Source organism: Thermobia domestica, chromosome 3, assembly GCF_964235325.1.
Source record: "Thermobia domestica chromosome 3, izTheDome1.hap1.1, whole genome shotgun sequence".
Lineage (NCBI taxonomy): Eukaryota > Metazoa > Arthropoda > Insecta > Zygentoma > Lepismatidae > Thermobia > Thermobia domestica.
Window position 1 is genome coordinate 258,092,170 of NC_137456.1, and position 24,769 is coordinate 258,116,938.

Below are 24,769 nucleotides of genomic sequence, written 5' to 3' on the forward strand. Positions count from 1 at the left end.
GTCTTTATAAGATTTTTTCCCCTAATAACCCATGATAGGATATGGAAATTAGAACACTTCAAAAAAACTTACCTCCGGCATAAACCAATTTAATTTCTTCTGGTTGTATTGAATTACGTAGAAAAACAATAGCACTGAGAGTCACGATTCAATTAACTTAATTTGACATTTGTCAGCCGGATGATTCGTAAGATGTAACATATATATTTTCTTATTTCTCCGGTAGAAAAAGATTATCATCATAAACAAACAATTGTATCTTATACGTTACTAAGCGGTTATTTTGATTGTAACCATTTCTCCATTGTTGTAATACTTTTTTAAAAATAATGTTTAAAGAAAAAATGTGGATCAAGTACATCGCATGGTGATAATCAGACAGGATGAGTTAACAGGGGTAAACTGGCTCATGAAAAGGAGTGATGCCAACCCATGGAAAAATTTCCATTTTGTGAGATTTTTCCGACATTAATTTCTCGAAAAGGGATAAGGGACATTTTTTGTCGCAATTGCTGCAAATATTGAATTTTTCATCCACAGCAAATATTCTCTATGGGTGGAAAGTAGAATAACGACCCCTTCATAATTTTGAAATCAGTGTTAGGCCTAATTGTCAAATTTTGTTACCGGAATATATATACTAGTGCAAAGGTAATTTGCGATTTCAAAAAAATAAGCTCCAACCAATTTTTTCGTTTGATTTTTGGTTTAACGTTCCTCTCAGCAGCAATGCTATATGAGACTTGAACCTACAACTTAATGTGGGATCCGAACCATATGAACTCCCACCGGGAGCCTAACCCGGGACTTCCACGCCAAAGGCACATGCGCTAACCGCTTAGCTGCAAGATATCTCTAAAATAAGCTCCACGAAATTTAAATTGTGTTCTGGTATTTTAAAAAAAATACAAAGAATATAATTAATGGAAGAACATAAAACGCAGAATGAGAGATAACCAACTCTGAATACGTTCTACACAAAACGACTGGAGGATAAAACAGTTCTAATATTCTTAGGTTCATTACAATATGCTGACACAAAGGAATTATGTAAATACTCAATCCTGACGGCAAAATATACAGTACTTGTTTTTGCTAAAATTCTCAACGTCTCTTTCAATTAAAGAAAGTAGTAATTTATGAACTACTTGATAAATGTATAAGATCCAAGTTTACTCATACATTGAAGGAAATGTGTGACATAAAACAATTTCATTCTTTTTTTTTAATTTTAATTTTTTATTTAGTATAACGTGGGAATTTCAAAAGCAAAATGGGAATTTCTGCCTCACGAGATGGGATTTTATAATGCTTCAGGTTGTCATCACTGATGAAAAGGACAGGGTACAGATATTGGGAAGGCACCATACCCATTGCTTGGAAAAGGAGGTATTTTGTCATTCATAAATAACTATTGCTATAGATACATTATGTTAGGTCTGTTGTATATCCATATATGAGTTTAGTTATAAAATAACATCATTTTGAAATAAAGATATTGCAAACAAGTGTCTAAAGAATTTTTATGTTCATTTAATACTAGCATTGATTAGCCGCTTCGCTGGGTTAAATTAATAAATAATAGTAATATGTTTCGTTAGTCAGTCCCTTTTTACTATTACTAAAGAACTCTTTGATATCGGTTATTTCCGATGACTTGTATATATCCCCTCCCCTCCCGATGTTGCGGGCCACGGCATCGGAAGTGTCATTGTTTATCTCAGTAATCCTGAAAAACTATGAACTCGACACTGATATTGGTCATTTCGATCATTTTTATATACGTATCTCCTCCTCTTCAAGTTTCGAGGCTGAATTTGGATTTAAACGACATCAGAAGTGTCACTGTTCATCTCAGCGACCCGGAAAACTATGGATTCGACACTAATATTGATCATTTTCGATCATTTTTAAATGTCTCTCCCCTCCCACACCTTTAAGTTACACTGTCAAAGTGATATGACAAATACCATCTCAGGTTTAAATATCATCTAGGTTGTAAATTTGATCAACATCGGTCCGATGGTTCAAGAGTTAAGTTTTATTTATTTTTATATGTATATCTCCCCTACTATCCCCCTCCCCTAAGTTCTCTTGTCAAACTGAAATGATAAAAAACATCCCAGGTCCGAACTTCATCTATTTTGAAAAATTGGTCGAGACCGGTCGGGTGGTTCAAGAGTAATGAAATCACAAAGACAATCACTTTAATTTTTAAATTTTACATATATCTCCCCCCTTCCCTACGTTGCACCGTTAAAGTTAAATGACAAAAATTATCCCAGGCTCAAACGTCGTCTATGTTGAAAATTTGATCTCGGTTGAGTGGTTCAAGTGGTTAAGTTTTATTTATTTTTATACATAAACCTCCCTCTTCCCTCCCTCTCCTCTAGGTTCTACCGTCAAAATGATATATATAAAAGAAACTATCCAGGCTCGAACCTAATCTATGTTGAAAATTTGATCGAAATCTATAGGGGTTATGAAGTTTTATTCATTTTCATATATTTCATCTTCTCCCCTCCCCCTCTCCTAAGATCGACCATCAAGGTGAAATGATAAAAACTTCCCAGGTTCGAACCTCATCTATGTTGGAAATTTGATTGAGGTCGATCGGGTGTCTCAGGAGTTATTAACACACGAACATAGTCACTTTTATTTTTATATATATTGATATTTGTATATCTTTCCCTCCTCCCCTCCCCTAGGTTGCTCCGTCAAAGTGAAATGATAAAAAAACACCCTAGGCAAGAACCTCCTTTATGTTGAAAATTTGATCGAAACTGGTTGTTTGGTTCAAGAGTTATTGTGTATTATTATTTTTTATAATTCCCCCCTCCTCCTCCTCCCCTAAGTTCTACCGTCAAAGTGAATAGCTAAAAACACTATCAGGCCAGAACTGCATCTACGTCAAAAATTTGATCGAGATCGGTCGGGAGGTTCAATAGATTAAGAGTCACTTTCAGTTTTATAATATAGATTTATGAACATTGTTATTATTAAGAAAAGATTCTTACATTAAGAAATGATTTTTTTATAATTATCATTATTTACCTTATTTACCTACAAGTCCTATTACGAAATAAAATTGCAAAAGTTTTCTGAATTCTGTGCTCTTTTCTCACATTTTGTCTATATTGATATTGATGATTTTGGCGACAACATTTATATTTTGAGATTGTGCTGGGTTGTCGGTGTTTTAATTCTCCCTTATAATTGATTCTTAGAGGTGAACAAGGAAAAATTACGCACATGGCAGAAGAGCTGCTGCTTCATCTCTCTACTTATATTCACATGTCTTATAAAATGCATACTACAATCAGGTAATAAGAAACAATCAGGTTTAAATCACCCACTATGCATTCAAGATCTCGCCTATTTCAAAACGTGAAGGGAAAAGTCCTAGCTGCGTAATATTTTCCCACTGATGAAAAGTATAAAGTAGCCAGTGACTGATCACTTCAGTAGGCAAAATGACTTTATCTATTCCGAGGGGACCAGATTCCTTGTATCAAAATAGGGATATGAAGGGTAGTGGAAGTTACATTGAAAAGTATATTACTATATCCTTCATTTTAAGTTTTTGTTCAAGTAGATAACTTATTCAGTCTTCTTCGTAAGCATTGCATTTGACTTCTGATATAGTGTTCCAAGTAACACTGAATCAAAGTATATATGACAGCCTCCACAGTACAAGAAATATTTCATTAAGCAACATGCTTCAGTAAGTCTTTGTTCAACGATGTCGTGAACACTATTAATAACCTGACATGGTAACAGAGAAAAGTCCACACTACAATTCCATCATCACAGTATTTCATGGTAGTCATGATACTTTCTGTTAGTAGCTGTTAGCTGGAAGTCGTCATATTTACAAACATCTAGTTGACTAAAATAAAAATATAATCTTTAATTCATGACTCCCGAGAACTGAGTTTACTTTCTACCGTCAAAGTCCAACACTGTTAAATTTTGCTGAGATATTCGAGTTAATCAGGTTTCATGATCGAAGTTCTTATGCAGACTCACACTTCCCACGACACTGCATGAAATTCCATTGATCATCCTCTGTAGCCATATTTTCCGAATCTTACATTGAATGCTTTCCGGTCTCTAGGTCTAATTTTCTTGAGTCATCAAATATATGCATCATTTTAATAATGTTGCTCTATCTTCCACTCCCTAGCTTGTGAACGCCACACAAAATCTGGGCTAGTTGATCCTTGTAGTTATCTCCTTGCTAGAAGTTCTAAAAGATAACAATCATGCTCTTGTCGATTAAGCGCTCTGCATTATAAACCACTGTACTCTGAACTGCATATCTACGTATATCTCCTGAGTCAGTGCTGAAAGAATATGTCTACTACAACATATTTGTTCTCTGTTGTAAAGGTTTTATAATAATTCTTGATAATTAATACATCATTGAGGAAAAAGGACTGTTTTCTATGATTCGGTGTTAAACTACACCTAATTAATTCATAGAGTAGTATAATCAAAGGTAATATTAAACTACTTACACTAGGAATTAACGTCATGTAAATCCTGCTTTGTTTATTCAACTCGGGACCACCTCAGTTGGTGGCGAGAACACATAGGTTTAAAAGCCACTTAAGGAACTGTTCAGAGCTTCTGTAATTTAAAAAAGTTATTTACATTAGTAGTTTTAAAAAGAATTAGTATCTCACTTAGCTCAATGATTTACTTACTTATGGTACCGTGGCACAGTGGTAGAGCGTTCATCTCTAGTGGATTGGGTCCCTGGTTCAATCCCAGCTCGCTGCAAATGGAATTTGTAGCGGACAAACACAGTGTGTGTGAATTTTCTCGCCGGTGTCCGGTGTCCTTTCACTTTCTTCATTCAATCATTTGATTCATATCTAATCATCATAAACGTGGGGCGTAAAATTAAAATATTTCATTTCATTTTTTAATGATTTATGATTTTTAATGATTTCAGAAATTCACTAGATTGTTCATATTTTAAAGTAAAGTTGTAATGTAAACATAAGACATAAGATTGGCTGTACGAAATACAGATAAAAAAAAAAAGAAAACAACTTGTGGCATCACACTAATCACAAGTTTCTGGAACGTAAGCAGCTATTATCTGCAACCATTTGGTTATTTTCTTCCATAAGTAGGAAATATTGTTGGAAACTCCATGGGGAAAATTCAAGACACCTTTTTTTTCACTATTACAAGAATGTTAATTTATATTGACATACGAGTGCTAAGAAACGGGAACAATGCATCCTTTGTTTCACATCACCATAAGTTTGGAATGAATAAGATCTCCGTCCTGCAATAGTAGTATTTGGTTGGTTGAAATGTCCGATTTTAGGCCTGGTAGAAAAACCACCCTCTGTAACGCAAACAGGGCATACAATGAGGCCTGCCGTTCAACGCCATAAATTCCATAATATAAGCAGGCTGTGGTGCCCAGCTAATAAGGAGGAAGTACGCTGTTGATCAAAGTAGTGTGAAAGTGTATCATGGAGAACAATAATTTTCGTTTACGAGTTCAAACTGGAACATTCAGTACATCCAGAGACATAAAGGGTGTATTCGGGGCAAGACTATCGAATGAATATACTGTTTGTCTTTAGTTTATCAATTTTCATTCCGATGACACAGCATTGCAAAATGAGTGCCATGAGAACGATCGACATAGTGTTCGGATGAGTTCCTCAGGAATACTGTGGAAGTTTCTGTATCACTGCAAACGAGTTAGGTGCATCGCTGTCTTGGAGTGTGCTTTCGGTGGCTGTATGCAATTGGACAGTAGTTGACACTGGCCAACAAGAATCGCTGTCTTGGAGTGTGCTATTTTCTGAAGGTAAGGCCTAACGGGAAGATTTCTTGAACCACTTCGCTTCGGCAGAAAGGACATATCCTTTTCAGTCTCTTTCCAGCAAGAAAGCACTTTGGTGTTGGTGTACTGATCCGCCGAAGTGTGACAGGTAAGTGGAGCATATAATTCCAGATTCGGATGTTCTCTTGTGTGTATGTTGGAAATTATTTTACTTTTCCTAAATTTGGATGGTTGCTATTGCACAAAGACAAGATCTAACAATCCAGCCATTGTGCTGATTACGACAGGCCGAACTGTTATTTTGATGTGCACTTCTTATTAAGAATACCTAACATGTATGTTCGATCCATATAGATCCTCCTTTGGTAGAAATGAGATATAGGGTGTTTCTATTTGCCCGAAAGTAGAAGTCACTCCAGATAAATCATCCTGCCAATATTATTTTTTCTTGTAAACTTCTGGCAGTGAAAGTATTTGTACCACATAACATAATTTTGCATATACATGCATATTTACAAACCACGTGAGTTGTATAAATCGGAGATTTCTGTATTTATTTTGAGAAATAAGATGCCGCATTTGTTGTGAAATCGATTCCCAAATGATGTTATAGTTTGTGTTCGGCATGGATGTGAAGGTAATACCTAGAAGTTTTAAGGTTGGAACAGCTGTAAAGGGTAATGAATTCTCATTACAGAGTTATGAGGTTCAGTTCGCAAAGTGTAACATCTTCGGTTTGCTATAATTTAAGGACACAAAACTGAGGTAGATAAATTGATGGACAACTTGTATGATGTGGTTGTATTGTAGTTGAGTTGTAAAATTGATGGTTATATCATGTACAAATGGTAGGCTGTGACATTACGAAACGCATGGAGATTTTCTTTTTGGAATTTTAAAAGGTTTTTATAACAAGGAGTCAATCGGTAAACCAAAAAGGAGCATCGAAAGGGGGCAACCTTCTCGTACATCAGACCATATGTGAATGGGATCGGAGATAAAGCCGTTAATGTGAAGTTGTGGGTGTAGGAATTTTTATACATGGCTGTAACCATGTATAATTGAAGAATTCTTCTGGAAACTGATAGGCCTTGAATACTCGAAACAAGTGATCGAGCGAGGTACTATCATAGTCTAGCGAGAGCACACTAACCGATATACGATTAAATTGCAAATAACCAATGATATCCAGAATTTAGAGAGAGCATAAAAGATGTTGTCGGTAGGGTGAAGAGCTGTCTAATATTTGGTGAAAAGGTCTTCACATATCACTTTAAATCGTATTGCCAAAACTTTAATGAATATTTTAAAGTCGGTATTCAGCAGTGTGATTGGACGAAATTGTTTATTGGGTGAGGCATTTCACTTTCGGCACGAAAACGATTACACCAACGATTTATAAAATATATAGACTTTGCAGGAATTCATTTAAAAAATAGTTAAAACGTAGTAAAATAAAAATAATGACCACAAGTGTTTGTAAAATGTGTGATTAAATTCGTCTGATCTAGAACTTGAATTTAAATTACATGAATATTTTATCAGAGGAAAAGGCTGCTATTGTAGAGTCAAATTTGACAGTGAACGTGGGGAGGTAGGACATTGATACAAACATCTAGGTTAGAAAAATGGTAGGAGAGGCGGAATGTTGGGTACTAATTTTGTAGTGAAAAAATTGTGGTATGGTATCTACCTTGCTCAATTCACCCCGTGTTTTGGTGGTGAGGTTTCTGGCATGGGCATCTGGTGAATACACCGGTGATATCCATATAAAAAAAACACGATTGAAATCCGCACCCACCAATATACTGTATTATGTCTATTTGTCGGTAAGAGAAGTATGATATCTTCGTTATATATACAATGTTTCTCAAGCGAGGCGGTTCTGTAATCCAGAGGGGAATACGATGTAATTATTATTTACCCTTCACTGGCAACACATATACCTCGACCGTAATGTAACCATTTTATGTTAGACACTGAAAGCTGTTTTATCTATACAATAACTGTTGCTCTGCAATGGTCGCTAAAGTTGACAATTGCATTGAACTGAGGTAAAAAGTAAAAATTTTAGAAGGTGGCTTTTTGAAGCAAAAGAAAACCAAAATCATTCTGTATGACAAATTATTTAAGATGCAAACGTTTGTTTGCCATCGTTTGGATGCCGTTGATGGTTAGAGTACACTAGATCCACGAGTTAGAGTGAGCAATGTAACTAACAACAAAGGACGGGCACCACCAAAGAAATAGAACCAACAGAATGAGCCAACTCATTTGTTATTATGAAAATGGTTAGTGCTCACACTAGAAATATTCAGAAATTGTTCAGTATCTCGAGAATCGAACAAGCAGATTGTACAGTAATTTGCTAGTCTACTCTTACCTGTTGGATTCTTCTTAATAGGGAAGATAAAATGAGTACACTCGTATAATTGTAAAAAGGTGTCACTTTCCACAGGTGACGTGACGATGTCCTTGGAGCTGGGAGTCGCGGGGACCTGGAGTTGATGTATGCACAAATATCGTGCGAAATGTACTTGCATATGCCTAACATTCTTCTATTTGTTTGTCGAAAAAAAAGAATTAAAATTTAAAGTTGTTTTTTTACCTCTATTAAAATTTATTTAGAAAAAATTGATAATTCTATGAAATATCTTCCTTTAAAAGTGCATGAGATATACCTGTTGGGTATTGTTCTCTAATTGCTTAATTTTCTCTAGTTTTAGTAAACTTTATTAAGCTAAGATTTATCTAAATAAGTTGCCTGTGGCAGACAGAAGGGTTAATCCTCACTAAAAGCGTCCTCTGTCAACCTTAACTTATAAAGGACATTGACTCACTACATCAAAAGCCCTGGCCTACAACCCTATTTCGTGTACTACCTTAAATAGGAGATGCACTAAAAGGATATCTATCTAAATACTTATTATAGGGATAGGTAGGAAAGCAGAATGAGTTCGCCTTATAGTAGCGGAAGATCCTTAAATAGATCTGGCAGGTAAAGGTTAGATAAGAACCATACTCCCTGAAATAGGAGATGTGATTAAAAAATCTAAAAACTCTATCAGTAGCCTCTCACGAATCTACTTTGTGGGATCGAACCGAGGAATCTGTGTTCAGAGTATTCATAAAAACCTATTGTGTCCTGCAAGAGGAACAAATTACCTTATAACCGACTAAAGCGGTATACAGCTTCAGTTTTGAACACGTACTCAAAAATTCTAGTATCAGGGAACTGTTAATCTAAATGCCATATCCACCTAAATATGGAATGTAGCATTTAAGGATCAAATCCTGTCCCTATTCTACAGGGCGTAATTCCCTAGCAAAAATCTGTTTCTTGAATTAGTGTAAGAATTATTTTTCTATATCCCTTCTTCTCACAGGACTTCATTTTAGTCCAAGAAAGAAGTCCCTTTAAAATGAAAACCTACTAGAAGGTAGAACCTAATATAGCTCATGCCTTCTACCCTATTTAAGATTCGGAGAACCTAACGAGTCTAAGCAAGACCACCGTAATACTCCCTCTTCATTTACTTGAAGACCTAATATTCTCTTATGGGGAGAAAAGAAGTTCCCACTTGGCTCACCGAGCCGAGTCCGTCCTATAGACTACATTTTGGAGAATGTTCGAAGTCTGTCCCAAGACTGACGGTCAACTGACTCCTTCCCTATAAAAAACTTCCGTATATATAGGAAAGCTATCGTATCACAAGCTATGTAGAAAAAACGAATGGAAGGGAGGAGGGTTCTCCCACCAACAAGAAGCTTTCTCTGAATGCTTTGAAACTGACTGTTATTCCCTGAAACAGAGTTGCTATCTAACTATTCTTTTTACTGGAGTTAGTTTTTATATAATAGCTGAAAATAGAAATAATATAAATATACATAGTAAATACAACAATTACAGTTACATACAACTGATAAATTAATCACTCAACGTCCAGATTTGGATTTCTTAACCTAAAAACAATTATACATTAAAATATATAAATCAATACCAATATATTGATATAAAACAATATATAAATTAAAAAGCATTATTTTAACATAAAAACCAGCAAGTGATCCAAAAGTGTCACTTGCATGTTGTATCCATTTCAGAGCAGTTGGGCTTGCTAACATTACGTTGTTTTGGTTTCCTATGAACTACTTTTTAAATGATATTATTTAGTTTTAATAACTGTATGTTAAAACTATTTTGTTTATTACCAACTAAATACCACTATTATTTAAAAAGTACTTCACAGGATACCAAAACAACATGATACGTATTCAAAGGCAGTTGAGTTCGTTCCTCTAGTCACTGCCTTAAGTTAGATTTTACGGGCGTTGTTATTCTGACAACACTGTGAGCTCCTCCGTGGCTAAGCGGTTAGCGTACGCGCCTTTGGCGGGGGAGACCTGGGTTCCATTCCCGGCGGGAGCTCATGTGGTTCGGATTCCACGTTAATCAGTAGATCCACGTCTCATATAGCCTCGCTGCTGAAAGGGACGCTAAACTAAAAATCAATCAATCAATCTAACAACACTGTAATTTCTATGGATGGCAACACTGAACATTCTTCAGGTTCATATTTTTCTGTTGTAGAATAACATTATCTATATTTGTAGTAAGTTGCATTTCATGATCTCCTTTTACTTATGAATAAACAAACAAAACGAAAAATGGTAAATTTTGTATTATTTTTAGTAAGACAGGCTCTTAAGTTTCCGGGCATAAACAAATAAAAATGAAATGAAATCTTTAAGTTTAACGTCCCACGTTTATGCCGGTTAGGCTAAAGGAGACGGTGATAATGAGAGATGAGTGAAATGAAGAAAGTGGGAGAAAACGGGAGAACCCCGAGAAAACCCACGAGCACGGTGTTTGTCCACCACAAAGTCCACACGGAGCGAGCTGGGATCGAGCCAGAGACCCCAAGCACAGGAGGTGAACGCTCTACCACTGAGCCACCGCGTCCCAAATAAACAAATATTTTCTGAATTTAATGCTGCAGTAATTTATTTTTTTGCGCTTACAACTTCTGTTGTAAAAATAGATATTATGTCTAGGTATATTCTTCACACTTTCAGCACCCCTAACTCTCCCCCAAATTTCCTTACTCACACCCTTGGGCGTAAAAGTATTGTTTGCACATCCTCTTCTATTTTGAACATCCCACTAAGTTCCTGGCGCTCTTAATAATGTCATGTGATTTGTGAATACCGAGATGGTATCAAATAAATCAGCAACTTCTTTGCGTATCCTTTTTCTTATTATAGCTATATTAAAAATACAAAACCAGAGGACAAACTTTGCCCTCTCCTGCGAAAAATCAAGTGAATTTTTTTTAATCAAGTCAGGGAAATAGAACGTATGCTAGTATGTACTGAATATGTGGCTGCTTATGAAGGTTTGTCTTCTAACTTGAATAATCCAATTGAAAATATGTTATCAATTTTCCATCAGTTCCTTGTGGTGGCTCAGTAGTAGAGCGTTCACCTCTATGTGCTTGGGGTCTCTAGTTCGATCCCAGCTCGCGCCGTGTGGACTTTGTGGTGGACAAACACCATGCTCGTGGGTTTTCTCGGGGTTCTCCCGTTTTCTCCCACTACGTTCATTCCACCGTTTCATTCATTTCTCATAATCACCGTCTCCTTTAGCCTAACCGGCATAACCGTGGGACGTAAAACTAAAGATTTCATTTCATTTTTATTTTTAACGTCTGTGATCGTCTCATCACAATTTCATTTTGTCTGCAGCCGATTACGATTTCAACTGATTATACCTATCATAAGTAGCTACCTCCGAAGTTCTCACTAGCGTACATTAGGTTTTCCTGACTTGAATTATTTTAAAAAGAAATAAGGAATCTTTGAACCTACGAATTCATATTAATGTGCATATCATTATGTCTTACAATTATAAACTTATGAAAATATAAAATTCGCCATTGTATTTCTCGCAAAATTCTAGCTCAGTTTGATATATTACATGACCCCCTTTCTATTTAAAAAAGGCGAGCGAGATACAATAAGAATTTTAAAATTCATTCACTATCTGCATTTCCATTTTAGTTATTTCTCTGAAAAATTAGCTGCTATAAACAATGAACATGGTGAGCGTTTTCACCAAAACATTTTGCATGTGGGAAAACGTTATAAAGGGAAATGGGTATAACCACATAACCACTCCAAGGCCGGGTCCAGGATTTTCTGACGGGGGTTGCACCAACAACTACCAATACATTTGAATATTTTAAAATGCCTTTAGGCATCTGTGCTGTGAATGAGGAATTGCCCTGGAAATGCTAAGTGTCTCCTCTCGGTGAATCCTTTTCCTTCAACCTTCAGAAAATTGACTTAAGCTACTGCTTTTGCAAAACTTAGCTTTCTTTTAAGCACAAACGGAAACATGACAACAGAAATTTTCGGAAAGTGTTGTATTTTCACTGATTGCTTCTCGCTTTAGGTAGTATATATTTACAACGAAGGGGAGTGCACGTGCACCTTTGCATCTCAAATCCGACTCTGTATATATATATACAAGGTGTTAATGAACTATACCGACAAACTGTAAGAGGTGATTCCTCACATCAAAATAAGAAAAAGTTCATATGGACCTATGGCGAAAAGTGCATAGTTTCAGAGCCAGGGCTGTCCAAAATCGCGAAAAAACTAATTTCAATAGGCCCTATTTCGAAATCCAGAAACTGTGGATAGTGGCCGTTATCAGTGTAAAGGAAGCCACGCATACGTAATCCAAAAGTGCATACTTCGTCAATTTTCAATAGGTATACAAGATAATCCCTACAGTGTGTAATTCTCATATATGCTCTCAATAGAGTTTTTACATTTACACCCTGATTTCAAGGAGGGCCCAAAGTAGGCAGAAAGTAAGCCTTGACAAGAATGGGCGTTCAATGCTTCGGAGGGAAGTCGGAAGTGTTAGGAACCGACAGCTCCATGTTTTTCAGTGTTCGGAATCATGTGTGATGCAATGTATTTCGTCACGGTATATTTTAAGTTTTCCTCACTTATAAGCGTGAAAGAAAACATTGCAGCATGCGTTTTCCCGAGTACGAGAAATCGTACTGCTGATGATCGTCAACACTTCCGACATCGCTCCAAAGGATTCTGTGTTCACTGCTATCAAGGCTTATCGTTTGCCTACTTTGGACCAATCATAAAATCAGAGCATATCTCAAAATTCGGTTCATGGCGTGTCTGTGAATTTCCCCCTGTATGGAATATTCTGTACACCTACTGAAAATTAATGGAATATGCATTTTTGGATTGTGTATGCGTGATTTCCTTTATACTGATAGGGGCACCATCCAAAGTTTCTGGAATTCGCAATAGGGTCTATTGGAATTTGGCTTTTTCGTGATTTTGGACAGCCTTAGCTCTGAAACTATATACTTTTCGCTATAGGTCCACATGAACTTTTTCTCTTATTTTGATGTGAGGATACCTTTACAGTTTGTTGGTATAGTTCATTAAGAACATATATATATATATATATATATATATATATATATATATATATATATATATATATATATATATATATATATATATTTGGTCTAGGAATTAATTCGTGCGGTTGGTACGTACACATTGAAGCTGTAGTACAGACACAAAATACATAAATACCTTAAGAAAAATATTGTCCATCGCTAGCCACCACTTTCGCCCATCTGTCAGGCAATGTACGGATTCCGTGGCGAAAGAAGTCCTCATCCTTGGAAGCGATCCAGTCAGAGACCCATGTTTCGATATCTTCTAAAGAAGTAAACCGCTGTCCAATCAAATCGTTGTTCATGCAATCGAACAAGTAGTAGTCCGAAGGAGCAACGTCTGGTGAATACGGCGGGTGGGGTAAAACTTCCCATCCGACATTTTCTAAATAGGTTTTGACCGGTTTTGCGACATGTGGGCGAGCGTTATCATGTTGAACAATAAGTTTATCATGTCTGTTCTCCCATTCTGGTCGTGTTCTGGTCAGAGCTTGCTTCAAACGCATTAATTGTCGTCGATAACGTTCTCCATTCATAGTTTCACCCGGTTGCAGCAGCTCATAGTACACCACACCTTTCATATCCCACCATATGCACAGCATAACCTTTGCACAGTGAATATCTCGTTTTGGTTGTGATGGACCTGGTTCACCTGGTTTCACCCAGGCCTTTTTTCGTTTAGGGTTCTCGTAATGGATCCACTTCTCATCACCCGTAATAATTCGATGCAGAAACCCCTTTCTGCTCTGTCGTTGAAGCAGCAATTCGCAAATGGTTTTTCGTCTTTCAACGTCTCTGTCTTTCAATTCATGTGGAACCCAATGTGACATCTTTTGAATCATTCCCATGGCTTTCAAGCGTTTGGAGACTGTTGTTTGATCAACGCCTAATGCTGCTGCAAGTTGTTCCTGCGTTTGACACGAATCCTGCTCGAGCAATGCTGTCAATTGTTCGTCTTTAAATTTTTTTGGCTGTCCAGCTCGCTCTTGGTCTGCCAAGCCGAAATCACCACTTCTAAACCGTGCAAACCACTTCTGACACGTTCGCTCAGCTAGAGCATGGTCACCATACACTTGCACCAAAATACGATGACTTTCAGTCGCACTTTTCTGCATGTTAAAGTAATGCAGCAGGACACCCCGCAAAAACACTTTATCAGGCACAAATTGCGCCATGTTCACTTAACTACAAACTGGTGTTGTTGACGCTTTAATCCACTGCCCTATACTACGAACGATACGCGATGACAGGGGTTTGCAACACATGTGTGGATACACGGAACTGTGGGACGCTCCGTTCGTTGCGCCATCTCTTGTCCACCCGCACGAATTAATTCCTAGACCAAATATATATATATATATATATATATATATATATATATATATATATATATAGGTTCTACAGTCCTTAGTGCAAATTACTTGTAAACCTGGGGCCCCGCACCACCTAAGGCCGGCCCTGAGTACTTGGTAATTTGCCACTAAACAGTTCCGATATTTGCATAAGAGTAGGATCCGAACGTGTTGTTACAGGGGCTCTCGTTTTGTATGGACAGCTACTAAATAAATGCAATGTTGAGAGGCATTTGTGTCACATGGGTTTCTGATCCTGGTATATGACAGTAGCACGATATCCTTGTATCATTATTTCCGAGGGAATATATTGTCGCAACTTCACTTGACAGATTCTAACACAATTGTATATACACTGGAAACGGAAAATGCATTGGATGTTTTTCATGATCCAATAGTTGTACATTTCCGTATGTGGCATGTGTTTGTCACTTACTTCTACCGAGACATTCAAAATTTTCGCACGTGTATCGTCATTACTCGCAGTACCGATTTTGACATGACTTAAAATTCCACCAAAAAGACGGAATTCCTCTGTATCCGTTTATTTTGAAAAAAAAAAAAAAGAATCTCATATGTTTTCTGAATATTGAATTTTAAATATACACAGTAGTCTTCTTTGTGGAGTTCCAACACTACTGGAAAATTTTCTTGTAAGCAACGATGTATTTCGAGCGCGATGGGGTGGATCTGTTTTCTATTTCGAAAACTCGAACTTAATGTTTTTTGTCAATGTTGTTCATGATTTTGAATCTGATATTCATTGGAATAATACTGCAAAAAAGGGCAATTGGCAAGATGCCTACAATGCGCGTGAAAATTATGACAAAACTATAAAGCTCTGTGCTCTGTCTTACACTTCTGAACTAAACATTTTTTGGTATTAAGTACTCGAGTTTCAACTTTTCTTCGCTAATTTATGGTTCAATAATAACATATGCCCATAGCCTATATTCGTATATCTTTCTAATGTACTTCAAAACAAATACGCTGATTGAAGGAGAGGCCGTATTCCCAGTCAGTCACAGACAACCATTTGTTTACTTTGTTTGAAAACTGAAAACCTAATGAATCAGAGTTTCTAACCAATGGTAAAAGTGAAATATCTATGGATCCCAGTTTAAAATACAATTGAAGTTGTATGCTATACTAAAATAAAAAGGTTCTGGGAGCAACTGTAATTGTCGAGAAACTACTTTCCATCACATTTCCCTGAAATCTAATTATTCCCTTTTGCAGAAATTAGGAAGAAAAGAAGCTTCTGTTGTGCCTAAAATTAAGATTAAAAAAATGTGGTACAAAGTGCAGCAGGATCATTAGGTCAGGAGAGGAAGTACGTAGAACAGGAAGAAACCTGTGTAAACTAGCGTAGGGGCTAATTTCAGCCATTTGGCAATATCTTACATACTTTAGCAGCATACATAAAACAGATTGGTTGAGCAAAACAAATTTAGTTAAACTTTAAGTAATATAGGGATTACATACAGAAACTATAAACTAAGTGCGTTTTAAATTGTAGTATAACAGGGTTCCTACTGCTCAGGAAAGTCTGGGAAAACTCAGGGAAAATGGTGCAGATCAGCGAAGTTCAGGAAAAAAGACTGGGAATCAGGGAAATTTGTAAAATATATGTTTTCTAACATTAATTGTGTACAAATTTCAACTTAGCCAACCATTATAAAGGATGTTGTTCAGATTTTAAGGAAAGGTAAGAGGAGGTATAAGCAATTGATTATTATTTATTTCTATAAAATAAAAGCTCTCATATACACATTCCTTATTTTTATATCAAAGTCATCTGACACTTGTCATGAGTCAGGGAATTTCCTGCCAAACGTCAGGAAAGGTCAAGAACAAGTCAGGGAAATAGATTTCTCCAAATCAGTAGGAACCCTGTATAAGCATCTATGTTCTAAAACAAAAAATGTTTTTTTTTTTGTTGTTATTGCCGAAAATTGTAATACTGCGAAAATACTTACCACCTAAGACAAAAATCCCTCCTTAGAAAATAGGCTTCAGACATTTATCACTTCCTTTTTTGTAAGGCTTACTTAAACGCCCTAAGCTTCTAGTTCTAATATCAGAATTTATATTTCATAGCTTATTAATCTTTGATTAAGTATTAGCGCTATTAACCAACAGAACGAAATTAGCTCATTCTCCAAATTAGCATTCGTTGTTTCATTTTTTTTTCTTTTTTTTTTACCAATTTCCAACGTTACGATTTTATTTCATAGCTACAATAATTATTATTGATTACAATACTTTACAAGAAAATGTTTAAACAAATTTTAAATTATGGTTAGCAAACAAGCCATCTGACAAGGAAAGTTCTATACCTAACCTTGTTCTCATAGCATCCCCGAATCTTATTATAGGTTGCCGACATGTCTAAAGTAATACCCAATACCACTACCTTAGTTGGGCTCTATGTAGGAGAAAATATCTTTCTTCACTTTAAAACTGTCTTTCGTTTCCAAGATGGGCTTATAAGGTTTCTTTTTTTTTTTTTCAGGGAAGGCTTCTCATCGTTTCAGTTCCGGTAGCCAGGGATGTACGCAGAGTTTTCTGGGGGTCATAATCCTTCCCCGAAATCCCGAATTTTCTGTAAATTTAGTCTTGTGTAATTTATTCTCCTATGAAATTCGGACCCCCTGCGTACGTCTCTGGTGGTAGTGATTACTCGACCGCCGCAGATCCTCAAGAGCCCCGCTACTAGCAATGGTGGAGAGGCAGCACATCAAATACAATGTTACCTACTCACTCAGTGTAGTATTCTGTATTGAAGTCACTCGTATTTAGATTCGACCACTTCAAATAACAACAAACATCTGAAAATGTAGCTGTAAACCGTTTAAAAAAATTGACAGCGCTGAGAGCGGCCTGTAGATAGAACTGCTGGATAATATGTCCAATATGATACAGTGAAATTAAACCCCCTTCAAATGCCGCGGATCATAACTACCAGGAGCTGGATTTTCAGACCATGCTAGTTGGAGATCCACTCAGTCGGAGATAAAAGAGCTCATTTAACTCAGTGTAGTTAGAAAACACGGCGGTTGAGCAACCTCTACCGCAACCACGACAATAAAAGGAAATTGGTATTTCAGGCTAATTTCTCAGTGTAGTTAAAACATCATGGAATTGTGATAAGGAGTATATGATTAACGAACTTCGCAATATACGAAAGGTACTAACCTAGATTTCGGTGTCTCCCTCGTACAACATAAATGACCAAATACTTAAACAATCTGTTCCTTTGAAACGCATTTGAAAGCAAAGTTTATTTGAAAACGCATCTAAAGCGGAGCAGAGTTAGAGAGGCACGGTGGTTCTGTGGTAGAGAGCTTACCTCTAGTGCAAGGAGTCCTTAGTTCAATCCCCGGCAATGTGAGTTTGTGGTGGACATTATATTTGTGGAATTTTTTGAGTTCTCTCATTTCCTAATATATTCTCATTCCGCCAATTCCTTCACAAATCATCCCGTCTCTTTCAGCCTAAAGGACATTACGTGCGACAGTAAAGATTTCATTTGCATAGTCACGGTTGCAATACCCAGTAGCGTACGCAGGAATTCATTTCGGGAGGGGTCCTAACTCAATATGAGGGTATTTTATGTTAAACTTCCTAAAATTGCCCCTAAAAATAGGCTAAATTTACACAAAAGTCGAAATTTCAGGGGGTCTGCACCCCTAGGACCCACCCCTGGCAACACCCTAGATTCGGGAATAGGTTGAAAGGTAGATTGAATTTGAATGTGCAAACCACGCCCTCGGCTTCGGGCTGGAATCTAGCACAATTATTCTTGAGCAGGTGATCATAGTAGGCGGAGCACAAACGTTATGATTGTTTTAACTCATTCCTGCAATTAGATATATTTTGTAAGCGAAAAATAACTAGGTATATTTTCAATACTCTACAAAAATTACAATATTACTGATTTCATGTTGAAAATAGTGCGATAATATAAAGTATTTATTAAGATTTCATATTGCCTGCTTTACTTAGTTTAGCTAGTCATTGACAACTGAAAGCAGCACACACAATGTAAACAAACATGGTAGACCATTTATCTGTTTATGAGCGAGTTCAGATCACTGAGCGTTACGAAGTTTGAAAATCGACCGTTTTAGCAGTCGCCGGCGTATAGTGAATGGGGTAAATGCTACAATTGGTCGAGATACAATTAAGAACGGTCTTACAAAATTAAAGACTACAGAATCTGTGAGAGACATAAGAAGTGACCGCCAATCCACTTACGGTCGAAAGAAAATGTAACAAGAGCTTAAGAAACGTTTACCACAGCTCTAAAAAATCAACATGCCAGGCAGCTCGTGAAAGTGGATTGTCAAGGCTATAATACGTGCGGTTTTGCATAAAGAACTCAATGTTTGTCATTGGAAATCCCTTCTTGGCAAGAAGATTGGTCACAAATATCTGAAAACACTTCGTGGAATATCGAGGGAGTACTCCATGTGAGGGATTTTGTCAATCGCTATAACTGTCATGACCGGGCATCGGGTGATAACTATTCCCAAGTGACAGTTGAGAGATGCAAACTCGTTCCGAAGTGACCATAAGGATCTGCATCATACTATGAATGCCGATCACTACCTTCAGATTCTTCTATATTACGTGCGGCCTGCGATATGTGAATGAAACTTCATTTTCATGCAAGATAGTGCACTACACCACTTTAGAGTAATTGTTCGCGAGCTGTTGTACAAGAAATTTCCTGGATGTTGACTTGGACGGCATGAATCTCACAAATGACCAGCAAGTAGTCCAGATTTCAATCCTTGCGATTTGTTCTTATGGGGCTATACTAAGGAAAAGGTGTACAAGTCCAAACCTCACACAGCACAGGAATTGGAAGCACGGATCAAAGACGATATTGCCAATATTCCAATTGACTTCATTCAGAGAAGTATCAACTATATTCCTGACTGTGTGATGAAACTGGTTAACAACAGAAGTGTTTAAGTTGAGATTTAACATGTTCTTTTGTTTTCTTATGCAAGGAATATGTACTCTCATGCTGAAACCAAATTGCGCGTATACTGTAACCCACGATTTTTTGCAATTATTCCATTTTCCTTACGTTTATGGGTAAAATTCAGTTATTAGTAAGTGGAGATAATAGAAAGCAATCCATCTAAGAAGATATTTCCCTAAAAATATAATAAAATAATAAAAATATAAGAAAAAACGAAATTATGCTCGGTTTTGTGTATATTAGCAATAATGTTTTCGAGGGATTTTTGCAGTAGATCAGCACGATTGCAAAAGGAATTTCACGATTAGTAGTATCGTAGTATCCAGAAGTTGAATCTAGGAACTAGAATCTGGAGTAAAATATTGCATTTATTGGTTTAAACGTAGGGTGTAAATTGTCTGCTAAATATAAATTAGCTTCTGTAGCCAAGATGTTGTACGGAAATATGGAAACAAAGAGGAAAACTGTTGTCTTAAGTTTGGAAGTGACATACTCTATAGCCATGAGCATTTATTTGTTAAGAAAAAGACGGGCAACAGAAGGTAGTATCTGTGGTAAAGTGGGTAGAGTGGCACATTGGTAGTTCTTACACTGTTTTGACATCAGATCGAATCCCATCCTATCCTATTTATATTGTTTTTTTTACAAAACATTATAGAAAGTGCATAATTATCATGTTAATAAGAACCGAAACAATATAATAAAGAAATAACTTATTGATAGTGTCCTTTAATCTACGTATTTATACAGGATTAGAGTACTATTGGTTACAGCGATTGTTTTCAGTTTATGCTATGGTATGCTTATTCCTCACCTCTCCGTTATTGCACTCAACTCACTTCGAGTGTGTCTGTGAGTCAGGAACAGGAAAGAAACAAAACATGCGCGGTCTGAAGCCTCACAGTTACAGTGAATGAAGTAGAATAGCTCGTTGTCATGGAACAAACTTATGTTAAATTATTGTTCTAGTGTTTGTGGGTGCGTTTCTTTTTAGAGTATTGACTCTCTCTCTTTCTCTCCTTTGTTTCACATTCACAAGTGCAAGAAATGCAATCATAAGTGTGTGGTAGAAATAAAGAATGCTTTCTTTAAACAAAACTAAATTATACAGCTCTTTTTGTGAGGAACACGAATGCTCCCAAAAGATGCCATGGATATTAGCTATAATCGTACCGTTCTTCTGAATTATACAGTAGCGTGAAAAACTGATCATAAAACGATGTAACAGGCATAAGCTTTTTTTCTAGCGTAACAACACATTAAACATAACAAATTAATTTTTGGGGATTACAAATTATCACTTTACGTGTTGGTGTAGGCGTATTCATTTCCACATTCGAGCGACGAAAGAAGAAAGTAAAATGTTAGTTATAAAAATCGAATACGATATTTCAACGAATTCAAGTTACATGGCCTCTACCTACCGAAAAAATGATTTTTCGATGTTTGTCCATCTATTCGTCTATCGGTTCGTCACGCTTTTACATGCACTCAAATAGGGGCCATACTGCTCAACGTATCTGGACCGAGTTCTAGACAAAACGTTTTAAGAACATACTATCGTTTCTAATTTTATAGCCTTCGTTACTAAAAGTAAGGGTAGTTTACTGAAGGATGAACATTTAAAATAATGAAATTTTCTAAAAAAATAAATAAATAAACCTCTGACGATTTTATTTATTTTTTTATAAATATATATTTTATTAACAACTCTCTACCGTAGTATGAATCATTATTCTGAAAAACTATATATGATGTAATTTACTCTATGATACCGGTATGCGTTCTTTTTGCACAAATTTCTCAACCACATTTCATAAAGAAACGTATCATTAATAACTTGACAATACGACAACTCGTTGGTCATGTAAACATTCAGAAGGAGTAGTTTACTCTTAAGGTGAGCTCCCCGATGATTTTCCCATTAACGCCTCAGGCAATTTTGTTCATATTTCGTAAAGAAATGTTTCATTAATAAAGTAACATACAGCATAAATCGTTTATACCGATAACATACAGAAAAAGTGGTTTTCTCAAGGGTTGAATTTTTTGACAATTTTCTCAGTAATAACTGCGACAAATTTGTTCTGATTTCAGCAAAAATATTTTCTGTAATAATCTTACAATATGGTATAACTCGCTTGTTCCGAAAAGAAAAATCCAAAAGAGATAGTTTACTTTGATAGTGAAACTTTTCCCGACGATTTGCTTAAAAATTACTCGAGCTACTTGGTCCAAATTCTATAAATAATTTACAATATGGCATAAATCGTTTATCCTCAAAAATAATGATCAAAATAGTTTACCTTTGGGGATAAGTTTTCACGATGACCAAAAACAAATCAGGAGATGTTTGTTGTTCATATTTCATAAATGAATGTTACATAATTAAGCTAACTATATGGTATAATTCCCTCATTCTGAAAATCTAGAAGTGGTATATTACATTTGACAGTAAGTTTTACCCTGCGATTTTCTCAAGAACGACTCAGGCGATTGTGCTCGTATTTCATAAATAAATGTTTTATGAGAACACTAACAATATAGCATAGCTCGTTTGCCCTGAAAAGATCCACAAGGGATAACTTATTCTTGGGTGTGACTTTTTTCATGATTTTCTCAGAAATTACTCAGACGCTTTTGCTTATAGTTCACATACAATTCTATCCTTAATAATTCTAATATATGGCTTAAGTTATTTCTAACGGAAATATGACAAATGGGTACTTTACTTTTGGGGATAAAGTTTCTTCTAGCAAAGTTTTCTGAAACACGTTATTTTATTCGCAATTTCCCAAATAAATGTTTCAATAATAGCTGTATCCTAACATGAGTCAGTGTAAGAAATTCGAGCGAGAAAGTTCAGGGTGTTTGCTCCGTATTCTTTCTTAAATATATTTTTAAATGTTACACATAATCACAATTTTCCGAACAAAATCGAAACTTCTTTTTAAATTTGTCTTCTTGTGGTCAAATGGTTTAAGTGCATTGGTTCTGGATTTGATTTCCAGTTAGAGCGAGTGTATTTTCGTCCAAGAGATGTGACACGTCGGTGCAAAGAAGAAAGTGTTTAAATAAGCCTAACCAAGCTAATCACTAATACAAAGAAATAATACAATGTTACGAAATTACCGAAGAAACGTTGTTAATATTACGTAGGTGCGACTGAAATGTCCAATCTATGATTGTCAATTCCAAAGGTAAAAAAGTGCAATGCCAGGTTAATCAATGGTTTCTAGATAAATCTATCCTACTAAGAAGTTATTGAGATAGCAAAAAATGTTGTAATCGCCGGGAAACATGTTAGGAGAATACAGAGGGTGAGAGCGAGTTTAATACTGCCAATCATGGACAGTCTGCACGTTCGTTTGAGGGCGAGTATTGAGGTCCGTAGGCCTACATAGGTTTACATTGAAATGAACATTAGAACACAATATCTGTTTAATATTTCTAAGGGCTTGCTAACAGGTTTGCAGTGTATTTGACGGGGAGCCTTCCTCACTATACACTGTAAGGTAAATTCGTGTTTAATTAAATCTATATTTGTTTAAATTTAAAACTATTGACCGTTATCACCTATGCATCGCGGACAGCAATCCGCCAGGAATTCTTTCTTTTCGCCTTTGTTTTAGCCCATAAATGCCTTTGTTCATGAGCTCCTTCGTGGTAAAGCGGTTAGGGTACGCGCCTTTGGTGTGGGAGACCCGGGTTCGATGCCCGGCGAGAGTTCACGTGGTTCGGAGTCCACGTTAATCTGTACATAGACGTCTCATAGAGCTTCCTTGCTGAACGAGATGTTAAACTCAAACTCAATGTCTTTGTTCATAAATTTCTTTGTGCATGGTTTTGCATATACGTGGCGTGGACATTAAATTTTGATTTCTACGCCATATGTAGCTAATTATGTACATATACACCTTTAGAACGAACACAACAAACTTGCAATATCTATATTGTTTGTGTATGGAAAATCATCACGCGGGGCTGCACGGGAGAGCCGTATGTGTGGAATTCCATATACATAGCAATCAACGTGTTAAGAAATGTATAATAATAATAATAATAATAATAATAATAATAATAATAATAATAATAATAATAATAATAATAATAATAATAATAAATAGAAACTCGACAAATATTTTGTGGTGGACAAACACCGTGTGCGTGGGTTTTCTCGGGGTTCTCCCGTTTCCTCCCACCTTCTTCATTTCACCATTTCATTCATTTCTCATAATCACCGTCTCCTTTAGCCTAACCGGCATAACCGTGGGACGTAAAACTCACAGATTTCATTTTCATTTTTTCGACAAATATTCTTGCAAATAATAGGAAAAAGTTTGTGTCACACTCTTCACTTTGCTGGACACACCAGTGTGCCGCGTTATATAGATTGTGGCGCACTGAAATATAGGGTATGGCTTTTCAATTTTTCCCAAGTATTTTAACTGCTTCAATTGAAATGGATCTATAATAATAAGAGAGTGATTTTTGTCTTCTTATCTTTCGATTTAGAAATAAGGTTCGCAAGAATTTCATTTAAAAAATAATATACTCAGACTTTTATATAGTAGTTTGTTTTATTCGAAATTACATACTTCCTGCAACTGTTTTTTGATTGAAATTATTTAAAATGAAATCTAAGTATTACGTCTCACGCGTATGCCGACTAGGCTAAAGGAGACAGTAATAATGTGAAATGAATGAAATGGTCGAATGAAGCAAGTGGGATAAAACGAGAGACGTTAAACGGGAAAACGGGAGAAAGTGGGAGAACTCCGAGAAAACCCACGCACACGGTGTTTGCCCAGCACAAGGTTCACTTGGAGCAAGCTGGGATCAAACCAAGGACTTATGCACCAGAGATGAATACTCTACCACTGTAACACCGCGGCCTCTGAAATTATTTAAAGGAGAAAGAGACTACTTAACGAAAACTTGATGAGGAGCACATTTGTTTAAAAAAATACCAGCTTTTCGTGAAATATTGCTTATGTACAGGTGCGGATTAAGGCTTTCGGGGACGTAGAGCCGACTACTTTAAGGGGACCCGATGTTACGAATAGTTCCAGCCCATAAATTTTCTTTGCTGCCTTCCACCACC